General features: G+C 45.5%; 1 protein-coding gene across 2 annotated transcripts in view; it reads left to right on the forward strand.

Annotated features, from left to right (window-relative positions):
• Window positions 1-18,005, forward strand: part of PNPLA7 (patatin like phospholipase domain containing 7) — a 1,294,112-nt gene that overhangs the window by 1,176,920 nt on the left and 99,187 nt on the right. The gene's annotated exons all lie outside the window — the stretch shown is intronic.

Genomic DNA, 18,005 nt, shown 5'->3' on the forward strand with positions numbered 1-18,005 from the left:
GCTAGGATTCTCCACATAACAATGACTTTCCAGCTAATGGTTGCGTCTCAATACTTGGAAGACCAAAAAATCTACAAACTCCAATAATGTGGAAATGACCCCCAAACTTTCATTGTGTTTCATTTTCTCAACTAAATATCTGTTTCAACTTGAAATAATCTCTGTGTTGTTTTTAAGTCTGCAATCCTGCATAGGACTTTCTCTTCAGACTAAAGCAGTCTGTATTCCCAAACTGTGGTACGCAGCTTTGTTTTCACCAGCATTATTTAAAAAAAGGATCAATGAACAATTCAAGTTATGATAGGGTCAATACATACCACAACCATCATGAATTTTCGCTTTATAAGAAGGAGTGCAAAAAGTTGAAAGTGCGTGTGAGAAAGAGAATGATATGAGCAAGGGATGGTTCAATTTATGAGAGGTAGTGTGGTAGAAGTACTAAAACATGGGGTTTGTGAAAGAAAGGATTAAAAACTGGGGAGAGAAGATGCATGTGTTTTTGAGAAGGGCTTTGCACTGAGAGATGTGGGTGTGAGTCGAAATAGGATGGCAAGAGAATGATGTGGGACAGAAAAGAGGATGTTGGAAAGAATATTGTGAACAGGTTATACTAGAAGAGATGTGAAAAGAAAGTGTGAAAAAGAAGTGTATTAGACACAAAAGTGAGATGACTGTCTAGTAGTGTGTAGTGAGCTTGAGGAAAGTGAGAAGGATAGTGAGAGCAGAGTATCAGATGACGGACAAATATGGGTGTGTGAATGAAAAGTGTTACAGAGAAGAGCATGTAAGATAAAGGGAGGGTGGAGTGTTGGGAATAGAAAGTGTAAGGCTCAGGCATTTGATAAAAGGAAGTGGATGAATAATGAATAAGGAGTTAATGAGAATTACTGTGAGAATAGAAGACAGTCAGAGACACGTGAGGAGTGGCAATTTTGGAATAGAGAATTCTAAATGGATGTCTCGTCTGCGACCAGCAGGGCACGTCATATTTCCAGCACAAAAAGCAAATGTGGCTCAATTGCTAGTGTGGGCAATACGGGGAAAAATCCACCTTGAACTAAGGATGGCAAATAATCCTTGTGCTGGTCCTAGATGGTGCAGATGGAGACAGAAGTAGTGACGAGAAAGAGTGGGTGGGATATGTGAGAGATAGAGGAGTGAAAAAGTGAGGAAAGACGGAAAGAGTGTGAGCGACGGATGCATAATAGATTAAATTGGGATTGAATGGGGTGAGAGAGATGCAAGTGTGAATAAAGAGCGAAAATGTTCAGGGTAAGAGAAAATAGTGAAAAGACAAAGGTGAAATGAGAAAATGAGAACAGATGGAAAGAGATAGAACTGTAAAAGGTGCACATGAGAGGGAGCGAAAGATTGAGAAGAGGGAAAAGGTAGGGAAGAAGAAGATGGATAGTGGTAGAAGCTGGCACATGAATGAGAGAAAAGAATGTGTAATAGAGAAAGGGGGAATATAGACACAGAAGGAGCAATGGTGAGAGATGAACAAAAGAGCAGGAGAAAGTTGTTTTTTTTGTTGATTTTTTTTTTTTGCCATGTTTACTTTAAATAGGCCATACTGGACAAATGACACTCCCTCTATACCCTTTCACAGCACAGGCATGGAAGGTCTCTGTATTGATATAGCAAGGGTATAGCCTTGCCATGTTTACTTTAAATAGGCCATACTGGACAAATGACACTCCCTCCATACCCTTTCACAGCACAGGCATGGAAGGGCTCTGTGTTGGTATATCAAGGGCATAGCCTTTGACAAATGAGCATGTGAATGACAGCAGTTGAATTTAAATGACGTGACAGGAGCAGGACTGCAGGATACGACACCAAGACTTACAGCAGTTCGAGCGACAGCAGCAGGACTTTAATAATGCTGATTTGAAATATCATAACAGACACATCCACCTTTACATTTCTCTATGTGAATTAAGCACCCGCTTCTGTATATAATCGGCTTGTCCCTCATGCCTTAACTGTGCATGTTCTATGAGCAATGAAAACTTGTACTAGTTCGCCCTGCTGAATCTAGTCTGAGGGGATTTGAAGATTGCACCTACTGCTTTGTGCGTGAGAGGGAAGCTTACTTTACTACTGGCATGCTGCACCTGTTGTATGAGGAAACAAGGTTTACTTGTCTCCTACCTGATTTGCATGTGTCCTCTGATGGGGAAAGCTTGCACTGTTGCTCTAACTGTGCGTGTCCTCTGATGGACAGAAGCTTACACTGTTTCTGCCCAAGACGTGCCTGTTCTATGAAGATGGGTTTGTTGTACTGCAGTTTCCCGATTATGAAAAATATCTGAAGTGATATACCAAGACCTGTAGTCCTGAGGAAGGCACCCTACCCAGTAGGGGCAATATTCAAGCCAAAACATAGTGACAGAAAAGAAAAGTAGCATCCGTTGCTCAGCACCTCTGTTTTGTATCTAGTAGTTGGGCGACACCAGTAAAACTATTTAGCTCATCCACACACAATTTTAATATAGGTCTCTGTTTAACAAAGGGAAGACTTAAATGTCGGCTTAAGAGGCATAACCTCAGCCAAGCTATGGAGTACAAACTAGAAAACTGTAGAACCAGTGAACAATGTACTCTTACGCCTCCCAATGTTAGGTCTGGTACCCATTGATTAAGCATACCACACTAGGCTAGTAAGGATTCATCATCCTATGCAAGTACATGATAATTACATAGGAGGTATGAGTGTTTTATCCAGAAGTGTTGTACATTTTGTATGTTTGTTCAAGGAGAGTGTATTGCAGTCCTTTAATACCTCTTATGCCCTCTTTAGTGTGATAGAGACCTGTATAGTATCTGTTCTGTATATCTGAGAGAACTGTGTGATGTCCCCTCTTGAGTCTGTGACCTGTCTTTTACCTATTCTGTGTTTTGGTGATGGATGCGCTGCTACTGCCCACATTGTACATTTGTTGTGATATGAAGCGCAATATTAAACTTACGACTACACATAAGGCAAAATTATTTGTATTGCCCATGCTTTTTTAATACATCATGGGAATGAAAAAGTGAAATCTTACAAAAAATGTGAGTAGAGCTTATTTTGGGTGTTATCTGGAAACAGGCAGTATTTAAAAATATATTACATGACTTTGTAAAAATGTAAATCATAGCTGGCAAGTGGCTTAATATCCTGCATAACACCATAGACTAATTCTAGGATCGTAACCACCAGCATTTTGTATGTTTGAGTTTTGAGCCCATAATGGCAGCATTCAAACCAAAACTATAGGCCTCACAATGCATTATGCTGTTGGCTAAAAATCCGCAGATTATATTATATGCAGGGCCACTGGAAATATGTGGCAGTAGAGGACCAAATTATGTGTTAGGGTTGAGAAAATTATGCACTAGGAAAAGCACATTATTTGGCATAATGCAACTCAATCTATAGCAGCTTCATTTCTTTATTTTGTCATTTTAGCAGCTATTAAGTATCTAGGCTGCATCACACTAGCACCCGTTTAACACCAGAATACAGCAATCATCAACTCAAAGGTAAACAGTTAAACTTTGTAAAGGATCTGCCACTCCTCAGAATTGTGTAGCACTTTTTGTTTAATAACTTTTGATCCATATGTTTGTCCTGTTTGATCTACAACTACAATTCTTTTGCAGCTGATGGTGCTTATAAGGCAAGTGAAGAGAATCCATGACTATGTGGTTAATGCTGCAGTCGCAGAAACACAATTTCAGTGTGCCTGATTATATGTTATAGTGGCATTTGTCAAGCTTCTGCTCTGTTTTACTTACAGTGCCCCAGAGGCGCAGCGGGCATGTATGTCTGTTTTTTTTGCATCCTTGGGTCACTTCTTATGCAGCGCCTTGTTTAATACTGAAAGCACTGGTGCACATCATTTAGCGCCAGAGCTATCTTGAGATGGTGTTATCTCATTTGCATATGGACATAGCTCATGCATATGAGGGAATCACCTTGCCTCTCCGCCCACGCCCTATTGAAGACGTGGGCGTTGAGGAAAACAAGTCTTTAGGAGGAGCACTAATAGTGTGCCACACAGTGGAGGCGCATTATCAATGTGCCCCCTGAGGGCAGCCCTCAGGTAAGGGCATATGAAATGGTAAATCTTAATTGGCACAAACAGTATTGCTTTGTTTATTGCATCTGATAGAGAGTTCAAGTTGCAGATTCCTTACTTTAGAATTTCCCCCAGGAGTCAGTCTGGATCTAGAGATTTTTCTTCAAGCAGTACCCTTGCGTGCCGTTAGGTGGCATCGGTCAATCCTTACCGTTGTTGGCGTCGTGGTCGCTGGATATGACATCGTGGGTCATATATAGGCGCCACCCCGGTGCGCTGTCAGTTCTTTTCTTTCCGTGCCAGCCTACGCGCAGATCCGGAGAGAGCTACCTTCACAGTTCCTTTTTAACTGTCCTTTTGACTTTTTGTCAACGTTTTTTGACTTCTAGTGCATCAAGGTGTCATCAAGGAAGACCGGCTTCAAGACCTGCAGCTCCAGTCACTGCATGATGTTGGTGATGGATCCGCATCTGGTGTGTCTGTGGTGCTTGGAGCGCGATCACGACCCGAAGTCGTGCTCCGACTGCTGGGCCATGAACCCGGAGGCTTTGAAGGAACAGTCCCTAAAGCTGCTCACAGCCCAGCATCCGGCTCGGCATTGCTCGCGGTCTCGGTCGAGAGAAAGGTCCTGACACCACTCGCGGAGCCATCATCACTTCCCCTTGTCCCATGAGAAATCATCGGGACATTTGGGTAAGCACTAGAAGAAGTCTAAGACGCATTCTTCATCTTCACCCAGTGGTCTGATGACTCAATGTGGGAGAAGGAGCGTCCTCCCTGTAGGCCTCCACCTTCGAAGCCTATTTCTGGGTCAGCTCAGCACCTTCCTGAGTTTTCAGGAGCCATAGCTACTGCTGCCCAATTTAAAATTTTGTGAGGCCATGCACCTCATCTTTGGGCAGTCTGGTCCTGTCCGGAAACCTTTGGGCCCCACAGGGTTGGAAGGGGCCCCTTTAGGGTCCACGTTGTCGACTTCGGCTCAGAGGGTCACCCAGGGATCGACATCTGAATCCGAACCGGTGTCAATAGTACCATTGTGACCTTCCCCAACTACAGTTCTGGCATCAATGCTCCTGACGTTGCCTGAGACCGTGGGCGGCATCAATCCTATACTCATCTCCGACTCTGACATGGAGTGGTGTCGCTCTACAGTGATTCCAATTTCAGCAGGACCTTGGTCCCTAGATCAGATCCTGACCCTTATTCTTATGGGTATGAGTTTGTTGGGAGTATGGAGGGGTCGCTGGACCCTTTAGAATTCCACCTTGAAGACTCTATGGACTGGGCTCAGGAACTGTGTGAAGCCAGCGGTCTGGATACCTCCCCTGATGCTGGTATGCTTTTTCCCCCTACCTTGGCTATGGAGGAGATGACGTCCTACTCCATGGTGGTGCGGTGAGCGGCTCTGAGGTCTTGGGCCTCAAGCTGTCTTCGGTGACTGTCAGGACCAGTCTCCTGACTGAGGTGCTTCAGTCTGAGGGTTCCATGTCAGAACCCCTTTTACCCTTCAGTGAAGTCCTCATGGATATCCTGATGGGGGTCCTGGTCCAAAACAAGTACAGGAGCTCCTGTTAGTAGGACAAGAGCCTGCCAACATAGGGCTGTGCCTAACAACCCGGTTTTCCTGACCCAACACCCTACCCCTGAGAGCTTAGTCATCCAAACATCAATGTCCCATGGTGCGTTCCCTTCCCCTTCCCAGGATAGGGAATCAAAGAGGCTGGACCATCTTGGGAAGAAGCTGTTTTCTTCCTCCAGCTTGGCATTGCGGTCCATGAAAACCACATGCCTTTTGGGCCGCTACACCCATACTTTATGGGACATGGTCGTGCAAGTGCTGCCACAGGTTCCAGAGGAGGCCCGGGCCATTTTGTCCCAGGCTGTTGCTGATGTGAGAGACGCAGCCAAGTTCACAATCAGTTGTGGGCTGATACAACCAACTCTTTGGACAGATCGATTGCTTAGACGGTGGCCTTGATGCACAATGCCCGGTTTAGGTCATCTGGCTTTTCAGGGGATGTCCAATCTACTTTGATGGACATGCCCTTTGATGGCACCCATCTAATCTGGGACATAGCAAACTCGGTGCTCTAGCGCTTTAAGGAGTCAAGAACTACTGCCTGGTCCCTTGGCCTCGCTGCTGCCACTAGCCCACCTCGGTCTGCTTTTCGCCCCTTTCATGGACACGGAAGAGGCACCCAGCCACATTGTTCCCCGCCAGGCACCACACATGCTGCTCGGCCTCTGCATGGCCAGGGATGTGGGTTCCAGTGTCCTTCTGGATCAGGGAGCCAGCAGTCTAGCCGGTCCACTTCCCTGCCCTCAGCTCCAAACCTTCCTAGTCTGGCGCTTCCCCACCAGGGACCAGTCGGTGGCATGATTCGCCATCATCTGCCCGCTGGAACACCATCACATCAGACAGGTGGGTTTTGCAAATAGTCCAAAGGGGCTTCTCCCTCCCTTTGTGACTACCCTTTTCTCCATGCCACCATCCTAAGATCGGATGATGGAGGACACCTCGCACTTCTCCACCAGGAGGTTACAGCTTTCTTGGTCTAGGGAGCCATAGAAAGGGCCAGTCTGCCAGAAGTAGGTCATGGTTGGTACTCCTGCTACTTTCTAGTGCTCAGAAAGGACAAGGACCTCTGCCCTATCCTCGAACTCCAGTTCCTCAATTTCTTTCTCAGAAAGGAGAAGTTCAAAATGCTCACTCTGGCCCAGGTCCTATCTGAAAAAAGAACAAGTGATGGACGGAATGCTGAACAATGTCAAACATTCACCCCCAGTACAGAGATCTGAGCCTAAATCCATTGTTTTTTTGCTGCCCATGCCATTCCAGTTTGGACCGAGCTGTATGCAAATCAGTCTTGACCCTGTTTCCCATGGGAACAGTCCAGCCCGAACTGCCAGGCCAGGTCTTCCCTGGACTGGAAACAAGCATCCTGGGACTGGTTTCAGGGTTTCACCCCTCATCAGCCAGGCTAGCTTGAATACAGTGGCATGGGAAGCACGGGACCCACGTCTGGGCATACCCTTCCCACTTAGGGTGACCAATGCAAAAAGAACAAGTGATGGACGGAATGCCGAACAATATCAAACATTCACCCCCAGTACAGAGATCTGGGCCTAAATCCATCGTTTTTTTGCTGCCCATGCCATTCCAGTTTGGACCCAGCCGTATGCAAATCAGTCTTGACCCTGTTCCCCATAGGAACAGTCCAGTCCGAACTGCCAGGCCAGGTCTTCCCTGGACTGGAAACAAACATCCGGGGACCGATTTCGGGGTTTCACCCCTCATCAGCCAGGCTAGCTTGAATCCAGTGGCATGGGAAGCACAGGACCCACGTCTGGGCATACCCTTCCCACTTAGGGCGACCAATGCAAAAAGAACAAGAGATGGACGGAATGCTGAACAATGTCAAACATTCACCCCCAGTACAGAGATCTGGGCCTAAATCCATCGTTTTTTTGCTGCCCATGCCATTTCAGTTTGGACCCAGCCGTATGCAAATCAGTCTTGACCCTGTTCCCCATATGGACAGTCCACCCCGAACTGCCAGGCCAGGTCTTCCCTGGACTGGAAACAAGCATCCTGGACCGGTTTCGGGGTTTCACCCCTCATCAGCCAGGCTAGGTGGGAAGGGTATGCCCAGACGTGGGTCCCTTGCTCACTGTGCCTCTGGATTCAAGCTAGCCTGGCTGATGAAGGGTGAAACCCTGAAACCGGTCCAGGATGCTTATTTCCGGTCCAGTGAGGGTCTGGCTTGGCAGTTCGGGCTGGACTGTTCCCATGAGGAACAGGGTCAAGACTGATTTGCATATGGCTGGGTCCAAAATGGGGTGCCATGGTGACCAAAAGAACGATGGATTAAACCCAGATCTGTGACTGGGGGTGAGTGTTTGCATTGTTCAGCACTCCATCCATCATCCTTTTGTGTTGCTCAAGTCCTGTCTGCCCTGGACCCAGGAGATTGGATGGTAACATTGGACTTGTAGGACACTTATTTCCATATTCCTGTTCTGCCCGCCCACAGACGTTACTTGCAGTTTGTGATAGGACACAAGCATTGTCAATTCACTGTGCTCCCCTTTGGCCTAACCAGCATCCCGTGGGTGTTCACCAAAGTAATGCTCGCAGATCATCTGCACAGGTAAGGGGTTTCAGTCTCCACTTACCTCGATGTCTGGCTGATTAAGTCGGGCTCACCCCACGCTGTCGTCTCCCACCTCCAGACTATGGCGGACCTCCTGCATTTGCTGGGATTCACTATAAACATGCCAAAGTCACACCTGCCTCCCTCTGACATTCCCTTTCATCAGGGCTGTTCTGGACACAGGGCACTTTTAGGCTTATCCTCCGTAGCAGCGAGTCCAGGATATTTAGGCCATGATACCTATGTTTCAGCCTCTGTCCTGGATTTCGGTGAGAATGACTGTAGGAAGCTGGCTCTGTATTTAGAATATGAAAATTAGATATAGTGTACACAGAGTCCAGGGGTTCCCCAGAGGCTTAACAGTAGGTAAAGTAGATAATACTAATGCTTTCTTGAGCGGTAGTGTGGCCGAGCAGTTGGGCTTAGCAGAGGGTAATGCAAAGCATTTGTTGTACACACACACAGGCAATAAATGAAGCACACACTCAATGGCTAACTCCAGGCCAATTGTTATTAAATAGCAAAAATGTTGTTTGTTACTTTATTTCTAGAACCACAAGATTCAGTTTGCAGATATGTGCATTTGCAAGTAAGTAGCAAGCATATGTATCAACACCACTTTGTTTCAATTTGACAAGTTACACAGTTTTCAAATAAATAGCAATAATCTGTTTTCAAAGTTGACAGTGCAATTATCAAACACAGTTCTGGGAGGAAGAAAAATGAGTGCAGTTTTGAGCTAAGTACAAGACTTACAATTCCAGTCTCCAGGGGTTAGGATGTCCACAGGTTGGGGTTCAAGTTAACCCCAAACACCCACCACCAGCAACAGGGGCCCGGCCGGGTGCAGAGGTCAAAGTTGTTGCAAGATTTGAAATAGGTTCCTATGGAGACTGGGGGCACTCGGAATTGGATCTGCCTGCAGGTAAGTACGGTGTCTTCAGAGGGCAGACCTGGGGCGTTTAGGAGAGCACCGGGGGGGTAAAGAGGGGGGTGAGGGGCACATATCAGCACCAAACACACACCCTTAGCGGCACAGGTGCAGCCAGGTAAGGGTGCAAACACAGGGTCGGGCTCCCAGTGCTTTTCAATAGGGAGCCTCAGGGGTCACAAAAGATGCTGCAGGCTAGGTCCAGGGTGTTGATTCCAGAAAATTGCAGGCTGGACAAGGAGGAGGGCTGTCTGCTGAACATTGCTGGACCGGTGGTCGGATTCCCCAAGGCCAGGGAGCTGTGGGTGCAGGGGTGCCTTTGGGCGTCCGGAATCTTCATCCGGTACTCTCACTGTTAAGGGGGTCCTCCGGATTCAGGCTGCAGGCTTTGTTGTGTTGGCCAAGAGGGATCAACCCAAGTTGGACACTAGGTCGGAATCGCCTAGGGACCTGCTCTGGACCTGTGGACCACCTGGATACGGGCCATGGGCATCGGATGCAGTGTGTGCAGGAGTCACGGATATGGGGCAGTTCTGGAGTCCTTTGCTGAAGTTTCTTTCTAGACAGGGCCGCTGTCCACGGGAGAACTTGGTCCTCTGGGTTGCAGGCACCATTCTTGGTGCTTTTAGGAGGTCGCTGGTCCCGCAGAATGCGTTGCCTTTTTGTTGCAGGGGCTTCAAACGCTGGAGACAGGCCGGTAAGGCTGGGGCCAAATCACTTGGCGTCTTTAGTCTTCTGTGCTGGGGGTCAGCTTAGCAGTCCTTCTTCTTTGTTCTTGTTGTCTTCTTTAAGTCACCAGAAATCTAATGAGCTACTATCAGGGGAGCCTTTACCCATCTCTTTCCTCCTTCCCGTTCATAATGCCCCAATGGGATTTGAACTTAGGGCCAGATGTAGCAAGGCATTAGCGCCTCGCAAACGGCGAAAAACGCCGTTTGCGAGGCGCTAATGCACGCACGCGATGCAGAAACACATTTTGCGAGTCGGAACCGACTCGCAAAATGTGTTTCCGACTCGCAAATAGGAAGGGGTGTTCCCTTCCTATTTGCGACTCGCACCGCGATGTAAGTTGATTTGCGACTGCGAAAGCGGTCGCAAATCAACCCGCAGTTACCATTCACTTGAAGTGGATGGTAACTCATTCGCAAACAGGAAGGGGTCCCCATGGGACCCCTTCCCCTTTGTGAGTGATCACAAAATTATTTTTTCAGAGCAGGCAGTGGTCCCATGGACAACTGCCTACTCTGAAAAAAAACGTAACAAAAGGTTTCGGTATTTTTTTCTATTTGCAGCTCGTTTTCCTTTAAGGAAAACGGGCTGCAGATAGAAAAAAAAAAAAAATGCTTTATTTAAAAGCAGTCACGGACATGGTGGTCTGCTGTCTCCAGCAGGCCACCATCCCCATGAGTGCCTAGACTCGCTATGGGGTCGCAAACTGCGACCCACCTCATTAATATTAATGAGGTGGGTCTTTGCGACCCCATTGCGAGTCGCAGAAGGTGTCTGAGACACCTTTCTGCATAGCGAGTCGCAATTTGCAACTCGCAATTTGCTTTCTACCTACATCTGGCCCTTAGTTCTTACCTATCTAATGCGCTCTCTCTTTGAGCCACTTCTTAACTGCCCACTTTGCCTGCTTAGTCTGAAAAATGTCTTCCTCGTAGCTTTCACCTCTGCCTCAGAGTGAGTGAGCTGCAGGTTCTTTCTTCAAAGCCACCTTTGATCTCCATCCACCCTGACAAGGTGGTGCTTTGTACTAGAGCTTCTGCTCTGCCTAGAGTGGTCACACCCTTTATCACCGTACCTACTTTTTACGTACCCCCACATCCGTCTAAGAAAGAGGAGCGACTCCACCATTTGGACCCAAAAAGAGCATTGGCATTCTATCTGGATTGTACCAAAGAGTTCTGGGTGGATGATCAACCCTTTGTGGGTTATGTGGGTGCGAATAAAGGTCGGGCAGTGCAGAAGGGAACCAACTGTGGATGGGTGGTCCTCTACATTAAAATGTGCTATGCGTTGGCTAAAAAGCAACCCCTGGAGAGCTTGCACGCTCATTCTGCCAGGGCAATAGCTGTAACCACTGCACTGGCACGTGGAATTCCAGTCCTAAATATCTACCAGGCAGCAACCTGGGCATTCTTGCACATGCTTACTAAACACTATTGCCTGAACAGTCAGATCTGAAGGTATGGGTACTTTGCCCATTCCATCCTGCAGGACTTCCCAGTATGATAGTGTTTCGCAGACCCGCCTCCGGGGATGTTATTGCTTAGGTATCTATTCTAAGGTAAGGAATATACAACTAGAAGTGTCTATCAGATGAACAAGTTACTTACCTTTGGTAAAGCATTATTTCGTAGAAACATATTCTAGTTGCAGATTCCTTAATGACCTACCCATTCTGCAATCTGATTTCTAGGGACAGTGACTTACCTTAAAGGGCCTTAGTTCTGGCACACCAGAGTCATTGTCCTTCGTGGCTCCACGCTTCTGGCGTGGAAAGTTGTGAAAAGAAACTGATGTAAGCATGCTCGGGTGTCACTTATATATGACCTGTGACATCACATCCGACGACCACAAACCTAACAGTGTACACAGAGATGACCAATGCCACCTAACAACGCGGAAGGGTACCAATTGAAAAAATATCTCCAGCTCCAGACTAATGTCGAATGGAAATTCTAAGCTAAGGAATCTGCATCCATGGGACTTGGCAGCTGATATGTGGGAGCCACTTTGCTGTAGGTGTCCCACTAGGATATAACAGAAGTAGACAGCTTTTGCAGTGAATAATAAGCATTGCCAAAGCCAGTCGAGCTTGACTTTCCAATGACGTTAACCAGGCTTTTCATTGTTTTTTGTGGCTGTTTTTCTGTGCCAGTGGAAAAATTGCTTGGTTGCTGGTGTTGAACAGCATCAGCAAGAATAAAAACCAAACACCACGTTGCAGTGTGATGATATTGTATAAGTGCAGAGGTGTTGTAGCTAGGTGCTCATTTTTTTTGTTGTTTTTTCTAACTTTTAATTCAGCATTTCAAGATTGCAGATGCCAACCTTGGAGTGATAAATTAAAAGGGTAATGTTCAAAATAGCTTCAAAAAGCTGGGATGTAAAAAAGGACGCTAGTGTAAGACACTTGATTTGTGGACTTATAAATGTTCGTTCGCTGATTAAGCATAGGACTGAAATCGAAAACATGATTGCTTGAATTTGGACTGTTGATTTGTTACTGAGAATTGGGCCAAAGATGATTCAGGCCCCGACTTTGTAGCTGCCTCCCCACCTGGATACATATTTTCCAGACTTGATAGAATTAATGGCAGAGGAGGTGGATTAGCTATCATTTTTAAGTCACATTATTGTTGCCACTGGGAAGCCATAAATGCTAAACCAGATATCAGTTCTATTGGAGGGCCTTTTGATCTATCGTTCTCCAGGTCCTAAAAATGCTTTCTTCCAACATTGGCTGATCGTTATAGAACCCATTATTGCGGCCTCCAAGTGCATTATAGTGGGGGATTTCAATATTCATCTTGAGGTCACTCAGGACCCCAATACTGGGGAGTTCCTGAACCTCATGGCAAATCTTGACTGGCAGCTTAAAGGTACATTGGCCACCAATCAGGCCAGCCTTTTACTAGATGGGATATTTGCCCGCCATGACAATTGTGCCTTTTTTGAGAACAGGGCCCTTGAGTGGACAGATCACAACCTCCTTACTTTTAGGGCGACAGATATTTTGCCTTTGCCTCCCTCTCCCCTCCCACAAAAGTGCATTAGACAATGAGGTAGGATAAAGGAGCAGAATCTTCTCCCGAACGTAATGTTAGGCTGAGAGCAAGCTAAGGAACAACCCCTGTCGGTTATAGACAGATTTAATTTTGGGGTCAAAATGACTATTGATCGTTTGGCCCCTTTAAGGACATCCCACCCCCTAGCCAGGAAGAAAACCTCTTCTCTCTGGTTTACTAAGGGCCTGAAGGCCTTACAAAGAAAATATTGTAGACAGGAAACGCAGGTGGAAATTAAATCAGAATCCTGTAGAAAAAGAGAAGCTCAGATCTGCGCTTAGTGACTATAAATGCACGATCAATAAAACTAAACCTGATTTTACACACGTAAAAGAGAACTTTTTAGAGTTGTACGCTCCCTCACTGTTTCCATTGCTCCTTCAGAATTGGAAAACTCTCAAGAATTTTGCAATAAGGTCGCTAATTTCTTTAAAAATAAAGTTGTTGAAATTCAAGCCAATTTCGTACAGCACCCTGGGGTGCAAGATCACCATGAGCAATTAAACGGCTCAGACAGTAATGGTACCACTAGTCTCACTAATTTCCAGCCTCTGCGGAAGGAAAGCATCAAGGAACTTATGGGGAGAGTCAAATTGGGCTCTCCCAGTGATCCCTGCCCACATCATGTATTGAAACTTGCTCCTGAGTTGGTGTCCTCGGCCACTGGTACCTGTGTATCAGGAGATTCTGAACACAGGAGCACTTCCTCCATCATGGAAGGAAGCAATTGGCATCTCTGTAAAAAAGAAACCTGGTGGTGCAGCAAATGATTTCAAGAACCACCGGCATATAGGCTTTTGTTTCCCTTTCAGGCTAAAGTTTTTTTTAAACATCTTAATAAAGAACCAGCTCATTTCCTACAAAAATCAGGTTGCTTTGCTCCTTCTCAGCATGGCTTTAGGAAAGCTCATAGCATGGAATCAACTCTTATTACCACCTCGGATTCGATTTGGAGATTGGTTGATAAAGGGGACGGAGCTATTCTAGTCCTATTGGATTTATCTGCCGCGTTTGATACCATTTCGCCTCATTTAATGGTACAACGCCTTCACAAAGCGGGAGTTAGAAAGAAAGCCTTGAGTATTCTGAAGTCATTTTTATGCAAGCGTTCTACCGTAGTTAGTTGTGGCGATTTTAGAGCTCCCCCATTTCAACTACCTTGTGGGGTCCCACAGGGCTCTTCTCTCAGCCTCACTTTGTTTAACCTTTATGTGGCCCCTTTTGTTAAACTCATCCGCTCCTTCGGCTTTCTGGCTGCCTCCTATGTCGAGTATACTCAGGTAATTATCCCAATCAATAACAACTGGGAGGAGGTAGCAGATAAATTCCATCACTGTAGGAGTGAGATTAATAAATGGATGGGCCACAACTAGCTTAAAATGAATGGGGACAATACTGAGTGTCTTTTCTTTGGCTCTAGCAGTGATATGTAGAGCCCTCGCTGGTGGCTGCAATCTTGCGGTCACCTGCCTGCCCCAATAGTATCCACTAAAAATCTTGGATCATGTTCGACAATACCTTGTCCTTCAAGTCCCAAGTAAATTCTACCACCAAAGCCCGCTATTGCAATTTTTCCCTACCTTCAAAAGGAACTTAGAATTTAAGTATCTCTTGCCTTGGTGATTTCCAAACTTGATTATTGTAATGTACTGATGTTAAATATTGACAAAGGTTCCCTCAACGAATTGCAACTGATTCAAAACACTGCTGCCCGCCTGATATTAGATCTTCCCGCTCAGCTACGGCTAGCGGCAGTCTAGACAGTTGCATTGGTTACCTGTCGAGAGACGCATTACATTCAAGGCTCTTTGTCTAGCTCATAAGGCACTTCATTCGGAAGGGTCGGAATACCTTAGCTCATCCTTACAATGGTATGTGCTAGGCCGTCAGCTTAGGTCAGCTGGCCTCCACTTGATCTCTGCCCCATGCAGCCGCAAAGCTAGGTGGGGGGGACAAAGCTTTCACAGTAGTAGCGGCCAAATGCTGGAATACCCTTCCTCTGTCCATTAGAAAGGACGATAATTTCCTGTCCTATAGGAAGCAACTCAAAACTTGGCTTTTTCTGAACTAATTTTTTGTGATTTCTGGCTGCCACCCTACTTCCTTAGATGTACCGCTTCCCCTCACTTTTTGCCACTCAGCACTTCGATTCTATGGCCGTAATGCCTTTATAACTACCAATACATACATACAGGATGTTACCTTTACCTTAAAGTGTGGAATTTATCCTAGTATTTTTTTTTTTTAGCTAGAACATATCTGGCGTCCGAGAAACAACAAATAGAGGGTGGAATTGGATCAAGCAGGTAACCTGACTTAGACATAAGCAAAGCAGGCATCTCCTCCAATTTAATAGGTTTGAAATGCTGCAGCATTGAGCTTATCTGTAGGTTCAAACCAAGAATTTAGGCATGCAAAGTCCCTGCACTGCACTGGAGAAGAGTCATAGATTTTTGCCACCTTATCTGAAGAAAACTAAGAGAGGGTATTGCAAACCTCCTCTGAGGGTATGGAGGATGCTGAGACTTGAGACGAAGAAGTAAGAGACTTTACAATAGCAAACACTTCTCATGAAGAATTCTGCGCAGAGAAAATTTTAGGAGAGTAGTAATCTTGGTGAACACACTTAATGCACTCATGATACTGTCTGAGGGCAGCCAATAGTTTGTTTTGCTATCTGGATCATATGCCCTTCACCAAAGGGGTTCAAGGTGCTTGTCAGGTGTGCCTAAGGCAAGCCCATCCGTGCCCGTTCACACCTGGATAGCACCAGGACCCAGGACCCCTGACTATTTTAAGTCAGCCGCCCTCAAGTACTCCCCGGTGAACTATAGAACTTGACGCCCTCAGCATCTAATGTGTGTCATAATTACACCTTTTGAAGGTGCAGGTTAGCCATGACAAATGTGGGTTTCGTACCATGACTACTCTGGCTTCGAACAGGGAGGTTAGATCACACCTCAGCCTCCGCTCCTGGCCAAATTCACCTCACTGAATTGAAGGTCTCCAGTCAAACATAAACTAGAGACCAAGGAATTCCTGGAGGAACACTTGCCAAATGAGGTCTACTTGACGGAGACCTGGCTGAACGAGAATTCTTCATGGGATATTCTTAATTAATTCCACAAGGCTTCGCCATAGTGAGTTAGGATAGGCACTCTCACAAAGGGTGCGTGGATTGCTATTATTTGTCAACAATCTTTGGAATTTTTCCTCTCAAAGTGTTCTATTGAAGGATGCAAGGTGGGTCTGTTTTCCCTTGCTCTTACCCAGCTTGGAGCTTTGGCCTACACGCCACTGTAGTTATCCATCTGTGAGATGACGAAGCCTGGTGGCCTTGATTCTGTGGTTCTGTTGCAAGTGCAGAAAGGCGCGTCTCACCACATACGTTGGAAGTTTGATGCTCATATGTGTGATGCCCGCGATGGAATGTGTGAGGTGCAGCTTTTGGTCGAGCTGGACTCCAAGCTTTGTCACTTTCATTGTGTGGCTGCTGGCCATTCCCAGTTCTTCGGCCGTTGGAAAGTTTCTTGATGGAATTACACTTGCAAAAAGAGGCTTGCATGGCTAAAAATAAATGGCTTTCATGGGATTCACTTGCAGGTTAGTAATTATGCAGACTGTAAATGTTCTGCCACTGTTCTTATAGCTCAATCTCAACTAGTAGCAATACGTTGTTGGAAAGGTAGGTATCATAGTGTACCCTTTGCAAAATACCCCATTCCGACTTTTACACTGGCAGTTCTAATAAGGGTTGTCCTCGTCTGTCATGGCTTTTCTCACTGGTAATGCATGAATCACTTCTTGGAGAAGCTTATTACTGGACTGCTTACAAAAATTCATCTTTCGCACAACAGGCCTCCAGGGAAGAACACCCAGCATGGTCATTTATAGAGCTGCCCTACTTTCTTCAAACAGGATTAATAATCCCAATGAGCTATACAAAGATGTACAGTAAATTGTGTTATATGTACACCTACGTGTACGTATACGTATCGGGGTCAGAGCACAGCAGGTTTGTGCCGACGCCGAATGGCACACTTTTTGCTGCTCGTATTGCACAGAATGTAGCAAATAGTTCTCAGTTCTCATCGGGGAAAATGGATTTTGAAACGTATTGATCAATAATTTTAAACGATTCATAGAGATTATAGCATCCTTATTCGTGAATAATACCTTTAAAACAATAAGGTGAAATGATGTTGTGTTACTTTGCATTTTCTTTAATAACCAGCTAACTTTCCCTCAAAGACCCACATTTCACATCTGAACAGCGGCGGAAATTTATTTTATTCACTTATCATTATGTCCAAAGCAAAAATAGTCTAAATTCAGTTTACTTCATGTTTTGCCCCAGTGCAAATACAGTTTGCATCGTCCCTCACTACACAGCAGTGCAAATTGATTTGCACAATTCTTGAAGTAGTGAAACGGCCCATGGTATTGAGCTGTTTGCTAATAGCTACAGTGTTGTTTAAAAGATAACTCCAGCGACTTTATCTGTGTTTTCAGTGGTTAATAACGGATACAACACGTGTTTTTATTTACTTTTAATCAAGTTTATTTTTGAATGTCATATGGGCTATGTATCGCATCTAGTAAATTTGTATATGCTAGCTTAGTTGTTTTTCCACCTAGTTTGTGTAAGTCACCTTGTTTTTATTTGCCACCTGGTTTGCTTAGTTCATCTAGTTATTTTGTGCTTGCTGTGAATTAGTTTGTGTATATCACTTAGTATGTGTACGTCCTCTATTTTGTTTGAGAAATCCACCTACTATCTATAAATCAATCACCTGGTGTGTTTTTGAATGCTGCCTGTTTTTGGTATGCCACTTGGTTTGAGCTTGCCCTCGTATCTGCTTGTGTAATATATAAAAGCACCCCTCGCCCCCATTTTAACATATATTGACAATCTTGGTTAACAAAGGATTATTACTGGTTAGTACCCTTTAATACTCCACCAAACGGGTAAGGTCCTCTTTTCCCGTTCTATTACAATTACTGGAAACATTTATGGAGCACATTTCCTAGTGTATATTTTCATATACAATTTGGCATC

Source organism: Pleurodeles waltl, chromosome 6 (assembly GCF_031143425.1).
Source record: "Pleurodeles waltl isolate 20211129_DDA chromosome 6, aPleWal1.hap1.20221129, whole genome shotgun sequence".
Classification (NCBI taxonomy): Eukaryota; Metazoa; Chordata; class Amphibia; order Caudata; family Salamandridae; genus Pleurodeles; species Pleurodeles waltl.